Source organism: Mauremys reevesii, linkage group 3 (genome assembly GCF_016161935.1).
Source record: "Mauremys reevesii isolate NIE-2019 linkage group 3, ASM1616193v1, whole genome shotgun sequence".
In the NCBI taxonomy this organism is placed as follows: domain Eukaryota; kingdom Metazoa; phylum Chordata; order Testudines; family Geoemydidae; genus Mauremys; species Mauremys reevesii.
In genome coordinates, this window is record NC_052625.1 from 59700102 (window position 1) to 59713426 (window position 13325).

Below are 13325 nucleotides of genomic sequence, written 5' to 3' on the forward strand. Positions count from 1 at the left end.
CAAATACACAAAGCCCATTATCATCTTCAATATACACTCAAGATATCGATATCCTAAGGAGTGTGGTGTTAGTAAGGCTGAAGTAACAATATTGTATTCTTGAATGTTATAACTGGCATTGCACATTGGATTTTGTTAATTAGGATGAAGAGTTTTATATCACTGCTCCTATCTGCCCTGTCCCGAAAAGTGTGAATTATGGTGGATTGAAATTCTTGAAGAAAAAAGTCTTCTAGTCATGGAACAGATGCAATAGCCATGCAGAGTTGCCTGTATCAGACCCCGCCAAAGTGCCTCAACCCTGATCATTAATCCATTCAATCTCTGGCTTCTCGTGCTGGGACCAACAAAGAAGGTAACAGGTGTGGGTGGTGATTTTTTTGTAATGTAAACACCCGCCTGCTAAAATCTGGATTGAAAACCACCAAATTTAATTCATCCAGTACCCTAAATAGACATCAGATGGTAACAGCTTTCAGTCATTACTAGTCTGGCCTGGCTGAAAGGCTCCCTCTCCCATTTGGAAATAAGGAGTGCTTTAAGAGTTAAAGCCCAGAACTGATGAGATTTGAGTTCTACTCCCAGTTCTCTCACAGACTTTCTGTATCACCTCAGGTAAGTCACTTACCTATTCTGTGCTTCAGTTCTCTGTCTGGAAATTGAGGGTAGTGGTATTAAACCTATATTTTGTATGCCTGTAAAGCACCTTGAGGGAAGGTGTTCTGGAAATTCAAAATATTATCATCATTTCAAATCTCTTGAGTCATTCTGCTGCCCATATACTTTTCATGGCCACTTCCATGACACGGATCTCCCATTCTCTTTCACACACACATCTTTTGGATATCTGGGTTGTAGTGCCTTTAGATGGCTTGCAGGCATCAGCAGTGCAAATGGTTGTGTCCTCTTAAAAAAAGGTGTAGAGCACAGGTTTTCTTTTTTTTTTTTTTATGGGAGACAAAAAAAAATTGAATCTATTAACTGCTCAAAATCCCTACCAGTGTTTCCAAACAAAAACTTCTGTCTTAGATGGCACATGAGAGAGAGAGATGTAGCACAGAGTAACTAGCATACTCCAAACACTCCCGGTGGCAGGTGTTTTATATTTTATTTTGTTTTCTGGTATATTTTAAAATTAAAACATTGGGGGTAAATTGTGGTGCTATGTATTAAGCTTTACTTCTGCAGTTTTGCACTCAGAAACCTCCATGCATGGTGTGTTATTGTAGCAAATCTCATTCTTGTGAGTAAGTCGTTTATTCTTTTTTGCAGACTTCTAGCTTGAGAATATAATTTCATAATTAAATGCATGGCTTTTTAGTTTCATTTTTGCGTCTACATTTACCAGTTGCTCTGTTTCCTACTTGTAGTCTCCAGATCCATTAAAGCTACAATCTGGCTTTACTGTAGCCATTAAACCCCAGGAATAGAGCTTTCTTCTCTCTCATTCTCCCTCATTCTCATGTCTGGGAAGGGGAAGTGGGATAGGTATTTCTCCTGATAAGGGATTTGTTGTTCCCTCACTTTGCAGAGGTGGTGAAGGACAGGGCTTTTACTTTTTGTTTTTTAGCATCTTTCTAGGGTGAGGATGGAGAGCCTTTCCCCATGTGCCTGGAGTGGGGTATCATCTATATCTCAGAGTGAGGAATCTCTCAGGTGCTAAGAGTCTCTAGCCTGGTCTACACTACGCGTTTAAACTGGTTTTAGGCGCGTAAAACCGATTTAACACCACAACCGTCCACACTAAGAGGCCCTTTATATCGGTATAAAGGGCTCTTTAAACCGGTTTCTGTACTCCTCCCTAACGAGAGGAGTAGGGCTAATATCGGTATTAACATATCGGATTGGGGTTAGTGTGGCCGCAGATCGACGGTATTGGCCTCCGGGCGGTATCCCACAGTGCACCACTGACCGCTCTGGACAGCAATCTGAACTCGGATGCAGTGGCCAGGTAGACAGGAAAAGCCCCGCGAACTTTTGAATATTTCCTGTTTGCCCAGCGTGGAGCTCCGATCAGCACGGGTGGTGATGCAGTTAAAAATCAAAATAAAGAAAGAGCTCCCGCATGGACCATGCGGACGTGATCGCTGTAAGGGCAGGCAAATCTGTTCTATCAGCGCTCCGTTACAGAAGACGAAATTCAAAATCATTTTTTAAATATCTCCAGACAGATGCCATAGCAGGGACTCAGCGCACTGCTGCGTGGCAAGCGTAACAGAAAGCCAAAGAATCAAATGGACGCTCATGGACTGGAGGACTCAAGCTATCCCACAGTTCCTGCAGTCTCTGAAAAGCATTTGCATTCTTGGCTGAGCTCCAAATGCTTCTAGGGTCAAAAACAGTGTCCGCGGTGGGTCAGGGCATAGCTAGGCAATTTACGCACCCCCCCCACCCCCAGAAGTGAAAGGGAAAACAATCCTCTCTTGACTCTTTTACATGTCACCCTATCTTTACTGAATGCTGCAGATAGACGCGATGGTGCAGCACTAAACACCAACATCCTTGCTCCCCCCATGCTATGGCTGGCTGATGGTACAATACGACTGGTATCTGTCCTCGTCATCAGCCTATTGGCACATGGGGCAGTGCAAAAGGACTGGTAACCATGATGACCAGCATCTGTTAGGTCAATCAAGGGCGCCTGGTCCTAATTTTTCCTGGTAGATGGTACAATATGGCTGATAACCATCATCATCATAGCAACAGGGGGCTGAGCTTCATCAGCCCCACCCTTCATGTGTAAAGAAAAGATTCAATTGCCCCTGGACTAGCAGCAGGATGCTGGGCTCCTCTCCTCCACACTCCTTAATGTCCTATGTGGACTATCATAGCAACTGGAGGCTGCCTTCCACTCATTTCTCACTAACAAGTATTCCTGCATTCTTTATTACTTCATCACACAAGTGGGGGGACAATGCTATGGTAGCCCAGGAAGGCTGGGGAAGAATGGAATGAACAGGTGGGGTTGTTGCAGGAGCACCCCCTGTGAATAGCATACAGCTCATAATCTATGCAGGATCTGACACAGAGCAGCTGTGCTCTCTGGTTCTCTGATACAGTGGTTCTCTAGTACACTTGCCCATATTCTAGGCAGGACTGATTCTATTTTTAGATACCAAAAGGAGGATTGACTCAGGAGTCATTCCCAATTTTAGTTTGCGCCCTGGCTAAGATCAGCCAGGGGCACTTATTACAGCAGCAAATGGAACAGTGCAAAAGGGCTGGTAGCCATGCCCATCTTATTACCAATTTATGGTATGGTAGATGGTACAATATGGCTGATAACCATCTCTGCTATCATGCAAAAGCAAAAGCATGCAGCTGTGTAGCACTGCTGAATCGCCTCTGTGAGCGGCATCTAGTACACATATGGTGACAGTCACAAAAGGCGAAACAGGCTCCATGATTGCCATGCTATGGCATCTTCCAGGGCAATCCAGGGAAAAAAAGGCATGAAATGCTTGTCTGCCGTTGCTTTCCCAGCGGAAGGAGTGACTGACGACATTTACCCAGAACCACCCGCGACAATGATTTTTGCTGCATCAGGCACTGGGATCTCAACCCGGAAATTCAAAGGGGGGGGGGAGGCTGCGGGAACTATGGGATAGCTACGGAATAGCTACCCACAGTGCAATGCTTCAGAAATCGATGCTAGCCTCGGACCGTGGACGCACACCACCGATTTAATGTGTTTAGTGTGGCCGCGCACACTCGATTTTATACAATCTGTTTTGTTAAACCGGTTCATGTAAATTCGGAATAATCCCGTACTGTAGATGTACCCTCTGTCATGCCTTTTGTTGGTGGATATCTCATTCACAGCAAGTATATTTCTCTCATAGTTTGGATGTGTATGAGGGGGAGGGCTCAAAATAGAGACTTCCTTCTTTCTTGTATTTTACTCAGTGATTTTCCCATGAGGTCTCTCTCTGGGAGGGGTCTTTTACCTTGGAGTGTTTCTTTAATCCTGAGACAGGTTCACTCCCTCTCCCTTGTCCCTCAGAGGATGGTCCCTCTCTTTTGCAATAGGGGTCTCTCTCTCATTTGGTCTGAAGGGTTCTCTCTTGGTGTGAAGTGGTGGTGTCTTCCATATCTTGGAGTGGGTTCCCAATATGCCCAGGAAAGAAGTCACTTTTCTCTCTCATGTACTTCCTCTCATGTCTCGGAAAGAGGTCTTTCTTCACGTGTCATGCTTCACTGAAGAGTGGGGTGGCATCATTTCTCAACACTGTAGTCCTTGGGTCAGATTGTGAGCTGTCCAGAGTTCTGAAAATTCATCAGCTCACTAGCCATGAGCCATAGAGAATTAAGCACAATGTGTATTAAATGAGTCCACTCTCTGAGTCAGTCCATAAAGCCTTTAAATATTTATTCTCAATTAGCAGAAGCAAGGCCATGTTACTGCAAAGTCATCACTTTTTGCTTTGGCTTTATCTCAAAATACATGCACATTTTGTTTTTAAAAGCAAATAAATAAATAAAGTAGGAGTGTTATAATTCAGAATGACACTTCAGTCATATTGCACATTGGGGAAAAAAACATGCAAGTTATTTGTTAGTATACTGTAATTTAATGGGGACACTCCTTCCTGCCAATACACCTATATACAAACACCCACATATATAAAGGTACACTCACACAAGTAGGCATTTCTTCTACATTTCATTCCTGAAAGGCTCTATGTTTCAAGGATATTATCGGTAATGAATAGGATCTTAGAAATGGAAAAGACCTGTTAGATCAAGTTCATCTAGCTTAGGTGATGGTGGTAGATAGATATAGATCTACCTGAGAAGTCCATGGACAAAGAATGTATTGAAAGTGAGCCAACAAAATCGCTCCTTTGGTCAGCTAGAATAAGGCAGATGGAGGGCTTGGAGTTTCCTAATGTCTTGGGAGGATTAGCATCAGGGTTAAGTACAGTGGACCTCTCGCTGGCTTGGAGGAACAATGCTTTCTCCTTGCTTCCTCTCTTCCTTGGCTGGTACCGAGAGAGCTCCCCTTCCTGTTTCATTTTACTTTAGCCACTGGTTGAGATGTATGGCATATATTTCTCTACTCTCTCTCTCTACATATAAACTGAAATACTGGGACAACTGAATGTAATTAGAGACTGACAAGCCTCCAGGATGTAGATGGGTTCAAAAAAGCACACTGAAGTTCACCTGCTTATCTCATTTGGCTGGGAATCTAAGGCTTTTCTGGTCACATTCTGACACTGCTGGGTTTTGTCCAGTCAGAACCCAGAGAGCTCGACTTTCAGTAAAGCTGTGCAAAGACAAAAAATAGAATGGGCAGGGGGAGTCCGCTGGGCTTTTTTCTTTTTGAAACTCAAAGTAGATTGAAGTTTGGTTTGAATTTTGAATGAATATTTGGGTTGTTTTTTTATTCAGATCAGTTGATGATGTAGTGCTAACTGCACATCCTGTATTTCCATATAAAAGACTGGAACCCTAAGGTCCCCCACAACATTTATTCTTATTTAGGTTGTCAGGAAGGATGAACCAGTTAACAATTCCTTTTTTAAATAGATGTAATTGATCTAAAGCTCTGGCCTTTTCTTTATTATTCTTGGCCAGTCAAACACTGGGAACAGCAAAACTGTATAGTAATAATTCAAGAGGAATTTTTGTTTCCTAAAACCATATAGGTAGCAAGCCTCTGGCGCTTTGGGAAGGATGCATTCTTACTGATCCAATAAAAGGCAATGGGAATAATTAGTACTGTGAGCACTCAGTAGACATCTGGCTGCATTTTGGTTTGGAAGGGTATTTCTGGTAAGATTAACTGTGGCCAATTAAATGGATTGTTCAGCCACAGTTGATTTCTGAAAGAAGAGTAGTTTACAAACCCAGTAACAGCAGGTGAAAGCAATGAGCACTTCCAGTACACAGTGTGGCCTAGTGTTCTGAACACTGGGAGTGGGAGCCCGAGCTCCTGAGCTTTTATCCTAGCTTTGATACAGATTCACTGTGTAGCTGAGTGCAAGCACTTAATCTGTTTGTGCCTCAGTTTTCCCATTTGAAAGAAAGGGTATTTCTCCTTTCCTCACAGAGGTGCTGTATGGATTGTATAGTTATCTTTGTTCTGAAGTGGTTACAATGTAAGCAAGACAGATCTAGAGAAGACAAGGTGTGCTAGGATACCCAGAGGGAGTGATGTTCATGTAGGAGCAGGAGAGAACAAGCCAGTTCCTTGGGTGGGGCTGAATTGCAGAGAACACAAATTGGGGTGTGTGCACAAAGGAGGATTAGATCTCTGATCTTTGTGTTGCTCAGAGCATGTCTGTTCTCCCTGATCTGTATTAGACTAGCCTTCAAGCTGTGCAACTTTCATCTTTTCTCTCTAATCTGGGTTCTGCACATATAAGGCATCAGCCCTGCTGTATCTAGGCACCATCCTTGAAGCCCTTAGTTTGTACGATATTAGGGAATGTCCCATGTATATGGTATGTGCTGGGTTATCTTGTTTTGCCACTGAGGTATCATGCCAAAGGGGAATGGCTGGTGCACAGCAGAGACTACAAAATCTGCCTATAGAATCCATGATCAATCCCCATGATCAGGCTCACACATGCCTTCAAACTGGTGTAATTAGGGCACACAGAGGAAATTAAAGATGAGCCCAGTTTCAACATGGTAGTTCCCTGCCAGTTACATTTGTGGACTGTCATGAAAGGTGGGTGCTGTCTGACATGACCTATTATATTTGGTGGAGCATAATATGAGTTATCAGTAACCAACCTCTCAGCCATGACAGTGAATCTCTTATCCTTGATCTCTTATCCCCAGTCTTAGAAAGGTGCATATATTCATGCCAGGATAGCTAATGGCTCAGCTAGCATTCTCTCTCCTTTTTTGGCTCACCAAGGTAGGACTGGATTTCACACACACGGCTGCCTGCAAATCTAATGCTGAAAAAGCAGACGAGACAGGTCTTGATCCCCATGGAAACCAGAGTTCCCATAAGAAGCACAAATATTTCATGCTGTTGTAATTAGAACACACTCAGGAAGCCCAGTGTGTGAACCATTTCTACGAGGCTCATCAATTTGCTAATTATAAGAGGAAAAACTATAAAAAGTGGGGGTTTTCTGCCTTCAGAGATATTGTTTCAGGTCAATGGAGGAGAACAACTAGTTGGGGTACGTGAACTGTACATCTAAGAAATCCTCATATAACTGATGGTGCCAGGCTTGATGCCCCATTCACCCACTTCTCCCACAAGTGTCTCAGTACTTTGTGTGGAACTCAATTCCTGAGCTCTGCAAGACCACCACCCTCTCCATATTCAGGTCCCTCCTGAAGATTTAATTCTACCAAGATGCCTATAAGAAACTGACTGATCATGGCCAAACGGTGGGGAATTTGTGGTTAGTCAATTTACTTTTATATATAGTTTGGATTACCAGGATGTGCCAGTCACCTCCTGACAACTTTACTTTTCTGCTGTATCACCCTCACCCTATCCTTTTTTGTCTTTTCAGACTATAAACTTTTTAGGGCAGGCATTATGGCTTCTTTTGTGTATGTATGGCACCAAGCATATTGGGGGTGCTGCCAGAAGCAAGCAAACAAGTAATAATAATTCTGCTTCTCAGTTACACTGGTGTAAATCTGGAATCAATTCTATTGCCCTCCGTGGAATTATTCCAAATTCCTTTTCATTGTACCTGAGAGTAGAATGTGGTCCTGTCTTATTTAGTACCGGAAAATGTGTCAAACTACCTCTTTCTTCAGACACCATTTTCATATCTACATACTCCTAAATTCAGAATCTAAATATTTTAGTCCTGAGCGCACAGGAAAAAGCACATGTAATGAGGGAGCTGCCACAGACCCTCAGACATTTTCATTTAAACAGAATTCTGATTTTATTGAACCAATCCCTCAAGCATCAACTTCCTGAACACATTCTTCAGTGGATAGTAATGGCACCATAATGCTGTAGCTACTCTAGATGACAAGGGAAGGGACTAGACTATTATGCTCCCCCTTCCTTAATTTCTATAAGTATGAAATTACAGAAGTAGGTCACCTAAAGGAGCTGGGCCACTTGAGGCATCATAGGGAAATACAGGATTGTTTCTCAGACTGTGTTTTTCAGTGCTATGGCCTGAATCAAGATATTTGGTCTTCCACCATTTCCCCTAGGAGGCTATTCTACATCCAATAACGGCCACGATTAGGAAGTGTTTCCTGATATTCTGGCTAAATTTCCTTTTACCTAATTTTATTGTTATTCCCCAGTACCCTATTGATCTACAGTTGTGGACCTCATTACCATAGTCTTTGAGCACCTCACAATCTTTAATGTATTTATCTTCATAACATCCCTATGAGGCCATGCAGAGCTATTGGCCCCATTTTTATACAGGGGAAACTGAGGCACAGAGAGGCTAAATGATTCACCCAAGGTTACACAGGAAATCTGTGACAGAGTAGGAAATTGAATGCAGCTCTCCCAAGTCCTAGGCTGATGCCCTAACCACTGGACAATCCTTCCTCTTTGAGCTCCTGCCTTTCCTGGGGTTCAGACTGAGAGTTATCTTCTGCCCCTCTAATTAGGGATTAGAGAACTAGCTCATATAAAATAAAAATGACCCTGAATTCTAACCTATCCATTGAACCGAATGAAACCAAACCTGAGACTTGATTGACTTTTCAGGCTGTTTAATAAACATCTAGGGGTAGATAAGTGGATCAAGCCCCAGCTGCAGCAGAGACCAAATTTCTGTCTATGAACCACTGTAAAAGCTACACTCCTCTGGCACAATGCAGACCATGAAGCCCGGAATGGAGCACATGAGACCTGGGGATAAAGCATCCTTGGTTGAGGTGATGTGACTATGGAATGAACTTCTGGAGGTGCTCAGGTAAGTCTAGAGCCTTTAGAAAATCTTCCCAAACCTTCCTCTTTGAAAAAGCCTGTCCACCATACGATAGACACTGACAACTCTGACATCCCTTCTGCTGCTAAACTCAACAAATCAAAGTAAAAATCCAACCAAATCCCTACCCCAAGCAGAGTTTTTGCCCCCAAAAGCAAGTATAAGAGACTCCTTGAATTCCATTGGGGACTTTGCTAGTGATATCGACTTTACATGGATGACACTCAGATAGTAGTGATGGGTGGCATGGCTGGATAGATAGATCTTCAGCTGGTGTAAATCAGCATCACTATATTTGACTTCACTGTAATTTCACTAGCTCAGGATCTGGTCTACAAAGTCTCTTTTACACAGGGAGACAGATGCACGTCAATTCATTCTGTAGCATTCTGCACCTGAAGCAAGGGCAGCTGTCACTGAAAACAGGAAGGAAGGCTCCTCTAAACTTAAAGCTGCAGTACACAGAAAACAGAACAAAGACCATTTCTTTTCAGTAACATAGCTAAATACTACGCCACAGAAGCAGTACTAATTTATACAGGGCTGCCTAATTAGATCAGTGCCTCTGCACTGATCTTATGCTTTATAAATGGCTGCTAACGGCTATTTGATCTTACTCTCGGAAGTTCAGGATGCAAAACCATATCAGAAAAGAAAGCGCCAAAGCCATTGGCTGCATCCACTACGATAAGGATTTCTGTGACCTTCCTTTAACGAGGGTCCTAACCTGGTTATTGTGAATAAGCCCTAAGTTGTCTTTAAGGACGAGGCATTTTTTTGCATTTCATTCGAGGGAATCTGGCCCTCATATCCCTTCAGCTGCAATTAAGTGGTGTCTGGTTTTCAATTGAGTCAAGTTAACCGAATGGCTGTTTTAAAAAAAAAAATCAGCCACTCTCACTTGCAGAGAGAGAGGAGCTTGTTGCTGAGCAACCAGCCTTCAGCAGGAAGTTAAGCACCTAAGCTATGAATATAACCCAAACACAAACAGGAATAAATCAGGAGCTACATTGGTAGATTATATTATTGAGCATGACCCACGGAAAAGGACATATTTTCAAGGGATGGCCAACACAAATCTGGGAGGCACCCAGGTGCTGAGTGGTCCACAGACCAGACATGCTATTAATAATTAAACCTGGGCCAGAGTCACTGCTGGGATTAAAGCCAAGGGCTTCCCTTTATCCAGAAACAGCTCTTTTGCTTGCATGTGGTTAAAGGAGCAGCTGCTGTTAGCACAATCCCCAGTTCTCTGTCATGTCAAATTTCAGCCTCCCCCTCATTTTACAGGCCAGAATTCCTCCTCGCTAAAGTCAGATACAGTGGCCATATAGTGGCTTGGGATCAGAGCTCTTTGTGCAGCTATCCTGAATTCGCTGGGTCAGAGCTGGGTCAGGAATTTGTCAACTAAATGTTTTTTTGTTGGAAAATGCTGTTTTGTCAAAAACAAAACTATTTGTAGAAACATACTAGTTTTGATACGAGCTTTCTCAGTCCTGGATGTAATGTCTGGTCAGAGAGAGCACCCATCCCAGAAAAGCCAATAGGCCAGTGGGAAGGGGACTTGCCTGAGAAACAGGAGACCTGTATTTAAATCTCTGCTTCTCCTGATTCATAGCAGAGCTTTGAAGTTGGGTTTCCTACATCCCTGCTGAGCAGCCTAACCACCGGGTTATCAGATCAGTCTGTCACTGATTCAAGGAATATTTAATTGCTTAAACAAAGTAGACCAGCTCCAACAGGCAAGAGTGTGTGTGTGTGTGTGTGTGTGTGAGAGAGAGAGAGAGAGAGACTGACTCTATTGCTGATGCCTGCTTCCCAGGTGAGTGCCTAACCACTTGGCCATTGGCTATGCTGGGGTGGGTTTTTATCTCCCTCAAGTTTTTTTTTTCAATTTTCCCCCCAAAAGTCTTGTTTTCATTCCAGTGCAGCATGAAAAAAAAAACCTTGAAACCTTGAAAATGTTTGCGAAATGGAATTCTTGCTTTCTGGCCAAGCCTACTCTGGATTACAGTGTACATAGAAGAACCATCCCATGGCTGTTTGTTTTTCAGTATGAAATGATTTGATGGTCTTGTGGTTAAAGCACTGGCAATCTTAGTGTGATTTCTGGCTTGGTAACAGACCTTGGTCAAGTCATTTAGAGATTGATTTTTAAAAGTATTTAGACACCTAAGGATATAAATAGGTGCTTAGTGGGATTTTTGAAATCCATGCAAGTTGGACACTTCTGAAAATGCCACGGTATCTTTAGATGCCTAAATACCTTTAAAAATGTGGCCGTACTCCCTCTGAGCCTCAGGTTCCCATCTGTAAAATGTGGGTAGTGATCCTTCCTTTCTCCAGCTTTTGCCATCTGTGGGTACGTCTACACTACGGGATTATTCCGAATTTGCATAAACCGGTTTTGTAAAACAGAATTTATAAAATCGGGTGGAGCGCGGCCATACTAAGCACACATTATCGGGTGTGTGCGCCCATGGTCCGTGGGCTAGCGCGATTTCTGAGCGCACTGTGGCTGTGGGTAGCTATTCTATCCCATCCCAGCCCCTGCCCCCCCGCCCTTTAAACTTCTGGGTTGAGATCCCAGCCTGATGGGGGCAAAAAAATTCATTGGTTCTGGTGTTCTGTCAGTCTCAGTGCAATCTTCGCCTGGGGAAAGCAAAGCAGCACAAGCAAGCATTTCCTTTTCTTTTTTTTCCCCTGGCAGATGCCATGGCATGGCAGGAGCTTTGTTTTGGGTTTTTGTTTTTCTCACCGTATGTGATGTGTACTAGATGCCGCCTAGCAGCGCCACACAGAGCGCAGCTTTGCTTTTTGCATTTTTGCAGCAGCATGCAGCAGCAGATATTGCACCATCATAAACCACCATCCATTGGAACTGATAAATTGATCTGATGATGATTGGCTTGTACCATTTTTTGTTTGTTTTTGTGCCCTGCCAAATAGCCCAGTGCCAGGGCGCCCAGGCCAAGATTAGCCATATTGCCATGTTCATTTGTTTTGTACCATTAGCTGTTTGTTTATAGTACTGGCCCTAGTGCCTGGGAAAAAAAAAAAAAAAAAAAAAATGAAATCCTCCCTCCTCCAATCCTCTCTCTAAAAATAGAAGAATATCTGCTAGTAGAACTAGAAATGTGCTAGCATAGAACCGAGAAACCAGAAGAGAGAGAGCAGAGCTGCTCTGTGTCAGAGCTGCAGAGCCTATTGTCCTGCCTGTATCTTCAGGGCAACCTCCTCACTTTTCCCCCACCTGTCCCCAGCCTCCCAGCCTTTCTTGGCTTTGGTGTGATGAATTTGTCTGCAATGCAGAATTAAAGAATGCAGAGAATTAATAAGAGATGCAGGAATAAGACACACTGAAAGGAAAGCAGAGAGAGAAGCCAGGCCATGTCCAGCCAGACATAGTGCCCAGCATCATGGCCCAGCATGTCAGGAGAGTCCAGGGTCATCCTGCTGATTGCCAGGGCGATCTTTTTCTTTTACTGATGAGCCTGGGGGGTGCAGCTGATGTGCCCTAGCCATTGCTATGGTCACCATGCACACACCATCCACCATCCATCCACCAGAAAAGGATGGGCCAAGAGGCTGGATGTGACAGGATGATCTGACTGTTTTTTGTAATCTGCAGCTGATGAGGAGGATGATGGATGATTTTTTTTGATTTTGATGATGCTGATGATGAGATGATGAGTGATGATGGGATCGTGGAGATCCACACCATGGGGCATGGGGGGGATGTTGGATGTGAGTGCTGCACTATCGCATCTATCTGGATCATTCAGTAGAGAGGTGACAAAGATTGTTTTGTTTCGCTTCTGGGGTGGGGTGGGGCCTTTGGGGTGGTGGGGGTGGGTGTGGCCCTGCTGTGCCCTGCTGCCAAGACCCTGACTCTCAGCCAAGAATGCAAATAATTTTCGCTTCTCCCAGAATCAGGGAGAAGCTCGGAATACTGGTCCCCATGCTGTATTTACACCGTAAGCTTTTCAGGACAGGGACTGTCTCTGACTAGGTGTTTGTATAGTGCCTAGCGCAGGGGGGCTGTGATCTTATCTGGGGCTTCTAGACACTGCTATTATACAAAGAATAAGCCTGCGTCACAAATGTCATCATCATAATTATGTTTAGCCCCTTTGTGCAAAGTGCTAGTGGAGAGTCAAAGATGTCTCTAGCAGGGAGGCTTGCCCCTTATGGATGCCTGGGCCAGCCAACCCTGACTATGGAAGGAACTACTCCAGCCCACCTGTGCTGCATTAACAGCTGATTCTCCCTATTAAAAAACAGCAGGACACTGTAGCAGAGAGGGAAAATTCATCAATGATAAAGATGATTGCAGGGGAGGCCTTGACATGAGGGGAGTTGAGAAGTCAGAACCAGGGGCCTGAATTTGAACCAGGTAAAGCCTGGGAGTGGCTGTTGACCCAGCTCTGGAAG

General features: G+C 43.8%; 1 long non-coding RNA gene across 2 annotated transcripts in view; it reads left to right on the plus strand.

Annotated features, from left to right (window-relative positions):
- The window catches only part of LOC120401706, a 187599-nt gene that overhangs the window by 147243 nt on the left and 27031 nt on the right, over positions 1-13325 (plus strand). For both annotated transcript variants that reach the window (XR_005596664.1, XR_005596665.1), the window contains one exon: positions 144-355. This is a non-coding gene — a long non-coding RNA (uncharacterized LOC120401706). The remainder of the gene's footprint in view (positions 1-143; positions 356-13325) is intronic.